The sequence below is a fragment of the Elephas maximus genome, chromosome 1 (assembly GCF_024166365.1).
Source record: "Elephas maximus indicus isolate mEleMax1 chromosome 1, mEleMax1 primary haplotype, whole genome shotgun sequence".
NCBI lineage: Eukaryota > Metazoa > Chordata > Mammalia > Proboscidea > Elephantidae > Elephas > Elephas maximus.
This window is the reverse complement of record NC_064819.1, coordinates 154,991,523-154,996,957: the sequence shown is the minus strand read 5'-3', so window position 1 is coordinate 154,996,957 and position 5,435 is coordinate 154,991,523. Positions and strand designations below refer to the sequence as shown.

The 5,435-nt window shown below is 39.4% G+C and overlaps 1 non-coding gene across 1 annotated transcript; it reads left to right on the top strand.

Annotated features, from left to right (window-relative positions):
- The first annotated feature begins 4,701 nt into the window (after nt 1-4,701).
- Nucleotides 4,702-4,829, top strand: LOC126058045 (small nucleolar RNA U109). Its single transcript, XR_007513063.1, has one exon. It is a non-coding gene; the product is annotated as a small nucleolar RNA U109 (small nucleolar RNA).
- The last annotated feature ends 606 nt before the right edge of the window (nt 4,830-5,435 follow it).

The following is a 5,435-nucleotide window of genomic DNA, read 5'->3' as shown; positions in this document are numbered from 1 at the left end:
TTATTCCAGAGGTCAGAAATGCCTTTTGTTCTCTTGTCTGACTATAAAAGGCTGCATTCTTTACTCCCAACATATGAAGACCAATTGTTTAGTGAAAATTGCATTATGAGGGAACAGAAATTCAGAAGGAATTCTTTTTAAATCACCATCCTAATTTCTCTGACTGTCTTTATAATAATAGATGTAATTAAAGTCCTTAAAGTGTATTACTTAAACTAAATTTCTCAAAATGAAAAAAGCACACACACACACAAAATGACTCAATAAAAAGATGCCGTTCAGACACTTCCTTTGTCATTAGGTGCTGTGGAGTTTGTTCCTATGCATAGCAATCCTCTGTATAACAGAACAAAACACTGCCTGGTCCTGTGTCATCCCCACAAAAGCAGCTATGTTAGAGCCCACTGTTGCAGTCACTGTGCCAATCCATCACATTGAGGGTCTTCCTCTTTTTGTTCACCCTCTGTTTTACCAAGCATGATGTCCTTCTCCAGGGATTGGTCCCTCCTGATAACATGCCCAAAGTAAGCGAGCTGAAGTCTCTATCCTAGCTTCTGAAGCACATTTACCAATGTATTGTTTTCACTTCTACTCCCAGATCCTTCATTTCATGACCTGTAGATTCACTTTAGGAAACGGGACTTTGATAACTCTCCTCTGAGTGTGAGTAGAACTTTTCCCAAGGTTAATCCCTTCAGTTTTGCTCTTGACCCCAAGCTTCCTTGTCTTCTATGACCCTGATCCATAATAACCCCTTCTCCTGTTGTTCTAACATTACTACAAAGATGTCTCATCAACATGACCAGAGCCAATCTCCTTATCTCCTGCTTTCCCAACCTGCTGCTCCCTTTATAGTCCTTTTGGGTTTAGTGGCAGTCCCACCTACCAAGTACATACATCAAAACATCTCCACTATCTTTAACTATTTTCTTCCCTCATTTTTATCATTATCAGGTTGTACAGAATATAACCTCCACATTTCTCTTAACTCATGGCAGCCGTTCAAGTTGAGCATTTAATTATATATTGCCTTGACCACTCCAGCTATTAGTAGAATTATAGTCAGGCAAACATGAATTCTATTTTATTTACCTACTTACCAGTTGCATATGCTTTGGCAAGTTAATTAATCTCATTAAACCTCAGTTTCTTTACTCATTAAATGGGGATACTAATACTCATCTCCAGAACTGCAGTGAAGATTGAGATGCCACGTGTAATTTCACTGGCCAGTTTTTCAGAAGTAGACTACCAGGTCCTTCTTCCTAGTCTCTCTTAGTATGGAAGGTCCAGTGAAGCCTGTCCACCATGGGTAACCCTGCTGGTATTTGAAATACCAATTGCATAGCTTCCAGCATCACAGCAACATGCAAGCTACCACAATATGGCAAATTGACAGACACGTGGTGTAAGCTCTAATTAAAATTAAGAAAGAAAGGAACAGAAAATTGGGAATCCCTATGTGGTGGAAAAGGTTAATGTGCTCGGCTGCTAACCAAAAGGTTGAAGGTTCCAGTCCACCCAGAGGTGCCTCAGAAGGAAGGCCTGGTGATCTACTCCAAAAAATCAGTCACAAAAATCCATACGGAACCCAGTTCTGCTCTGACGTGTACATGGGGTCGGTATGAGTTGGAATTGACTTGATGGTGACTAATTAACAGATAATTATATCCATGATAAATGCTGTGAAGAAGAAGTACAGGAGTGATGGAATCTATAGCAAGGGAGACTGAGCTACTCTGGGAAGTTGGAAAGATTTCCCTAGGAAAAGAGTCAGGCTGGGAAATGTGCAGAAGCTGACTGGGGTGGGTTAGGGTTTCAAGCAGAGGAGAACCGGTGAAAGGGCTGAGGCAGGGGGTGGGCCCCACGAGGGAGCCGGAGGGAAGCCCAGTGTAATCTTTGTCCCCAGGTTAGTGTAGACCTGGCTCTGCTCTGTGCCGCAATAGTCTCCCTCCACCTTTCTTGTCTGCCCCAATCCAATTTCCACCCAGCATCTCTGATGTTCCTCTTAGAACAGCGAAGCCTTCCTTTGTAACAAGAAAAACACCCAAATTCCTTACCTATGCAGCCCTGCTCAATCTGGCTCTCCCTAGCTCACCAACCTTACCTCCTGTTGTACACCTTATGTACTGTGATCTATGTCCAGTCTCCAAGCATTGGCCTGTGCATTGCCCTCTGCCAAGAAGCAGGCTTTTTCCTGCCGCATTTTGATGCACTATGTTTCTATAACTCAGCATAAGCACCACACCCTCAGAGAGACCTCCCAGACATCTCTATTCAAAGTAGTGCCCAAACTGTGTAGTTTAGCTCAGCCCCTTTTCCTTTCCCTCATCATGTTTACCACCCAAAACCAAAACAAACAAACAAACCCATTGCTGTCAAGTTGATTCTGACTCACAGAAACCCTATAGGACAGAGTAGAACTGCCCCATAGGGTTTCCAAGGGGTACCTGGTGGATTCTAACTACCAACCTTTTGGTTAGCAGCCATAGCTCTTAACCACTATGCCACCATGTTTTCCATGTTTACCACAGTTTATAATTATTTAATGCATTTGTTTTCTTGGAATTTTAACCGCTTCACTCACTTACCCACTAGAATATATTCCCCATGAGAAGAGGCAAAAGGCGGTATTTGTTACAAAAAAAAAAAAAAAAAAGATTCTAGCCCATTGCATAGAACAGAGGAGGTACTCAATAAATACTTGTGGATAATTGAATGGAATTTGGCTAGAAGGCATAGAGGCTGAAAAAGTGAGGATGACTCACATCATGCAGGGACTTTTGGGTCAGATTAGAGTTCTAGATTTATTTAATTTATTGATGGGTGTTTATTTATGAAAGGCAATCATATAAACTGGTAAAAAGGGTAAAGTATAAACTGATCTTTTCTCTCTCTCCTCCTTCTTGTCTACCAATCTATCTTCCTTTTTATGGCCAGTTTTCCCTCTAAAATAAAGACATAATAATGCACATTTACAGCTTAAAAACATTTGATAGCTATATAACATCTGTGAGGAAATATCCAAAATCTTGGAAAGGCATCCAAGAGCTTCCATCACAGGTTTTCTGTTATCATGGCAGCCACATGTCTTACCTTGTTGACCCATGCCTTGAGTTTTTCAAAAAAAGATCAGTACAAATCTCCAAGAAGAGCCTTCACCCATGATGCTTTTTCACTTGAAATGCCACCTTCCAACCCTATTCACTGCCTGCAAACCATTGTGCAATCTTCTAAGGCTAGGATACTTCTTTCCTAAAGCCTTTCTCAGTCCCCTGCATATTTAGCCCCTCCAAAGTACAATGCATTCTCTAATATTTACTTCACTTTTCTTGTAGTGTACTTAATTACTTGCATATCTGTTGGCTATAAATCTGTAAATCATTGTCTAGATTATAAACTACTTTTGTGCAGGTGCTATATCTTACTCATGTTTATACCATCCATAGTCATTAATACAGAGCCTTACATAGAGTAGATATGCAGGGAAATTTTTGGTTGATTGTAGTCTTGTCTGTATGCATTCATTCATTAAATTATCCAAAACTTGTTTATTGAGCACCTAAAATTGGCAGGCACTATGCTTGACATTAAGAATAGAAAGATGAATGTTACCCTACCCTCAAGAATTTCTTAGGCTAGTAGGTGACAAACATATGTATCAATCATGAAAATAGAGTATGATAAGTGAGACAATAGAGAAAGATGAGAAAGATATTAGACACAATGGAGGAACCACTACCTCCTAGGTATCACAGAGAAGGACTTAGCTCTTTCAAGACCCAGTTGTTTTCTGCTTTGAATTTTTTGTTGATACCATGTGTTTTCATTAATAGAAGCATGCTGAATCAAATGTATCTGAATTTTTGGTAGGTAGTAAGGACTGTTTTTTTTCTTGCCCCCTCCCATAAGCCTACCCTAGGGCCCAGTGGGACACATGGTGCCCCAATAATTCTTACCGCTCCCCCCCTGCAGAGTCCACTGGAACAAACATGTTCCAAAAATTTTTCTTCAAAATTTCTGATTTTCCAACCCAAAATTCAGACACCTCATAAAAGACCCTGTAAAAACAGTGATTTGTAGTACACACCCATTTCTTCAGATTCAAATAGCCATAGAAGCCCACCCCTGCAGCAGCATGCACTGTGAGAAAGCAGCTTCCTAATAAGCCTGAGGGGCAGAAAATGTAGGTGGGCAACCATATATCCCAATGGTTATTAAAGTGTTAGGGTTTTGGGAGGATCTTGAAAGGGTGAGTAGGAATCTGCTGAAAACATTAGGGATAAAGGAGCATTCCAGGCAGAAGAAATAGCACTTGCAAAGGCATGCAGGCAGAAAACAGCATAGCAGGTTTGGAAAATTCTAAGTGCTTTGATAGAACTAGACCACATGATAAAAGAAAAGGGATAAAACATGATCTGTAGAGACAGGTATGGTCAGGTAGCAGGTGGGCTTGTATACAAGCAGGGAGTTTTAACTTGTGTGAACAAGAAGAATCATAGAAGGGTTTTAGGCGTGGAAGTAAAATTATTATAATTCACACTTACCGAATGCAATAGCTGAATGTATAAAAAAAAAAAAATGTATAGACCAGATTTTTCATATCTGGGTTCTAGTTATTCCTCAAACATCAGTAATTGTTCCTTGAAAAAATCAGTTTCATGGTTGAATAAGCTAGGAAATGTTAAAAACAGGTTTCCTTTACGTGTGGAAATACCTCTTCTTTTTAGGAACGGGATACATTCATAACAGGCTGCAATGAAAAAGGAGTTCTCAGAAATCCCAACCTTACAGCAGAGGTTAGTAGTTCCATATTTTTTCCAACATAAAAGACAAAACAAAACAAAACAACAACCCAATTTCTTAATTGTAGGGCCTTTTAATAAACAAGCATACATATAACTTTCCAGAAAGAAGGCTTATTAAGGCAGTATTTCACCAACTTCATTTGACTATGAAACAGTTTCAACTTGACTGTAAAACTGAATAGGTGGATGTGGTTGGGAAAAGAAGAAAGCCCGATCTGACAAAAGTGTAAACTGGGCACAGACGATCAGTGGACATTTTGCCACCCAAAAAGCCCAGACAACTTACCCCTGTCCTTACACGGAGATGTCCTGTCATTGTTTGCAGCACACATACACCCTTAGGAGAAATCTGTGCACTATTTGAATTTATCCAAAGTAAAAAATTAGACAGCAAATTTTCTTCAAGGTTGGCTAATAAGTAAAACTAATTGAATCAGATAGAGGAAAGAAAAAAAAAAGGACAAAGGAAAGAGGAAGGGAAGTCAAAGTATATAAAGCACTTAGAATACTGAAATACTGTTTACCATTTAGTTAACACTGGATTTGCACTATTTAAATAAATCAAGGGAAGAAGAACTGTTTAATAAAAATATTAAAAAAAAAAAAAACAGGAAGGAGGAAACACAA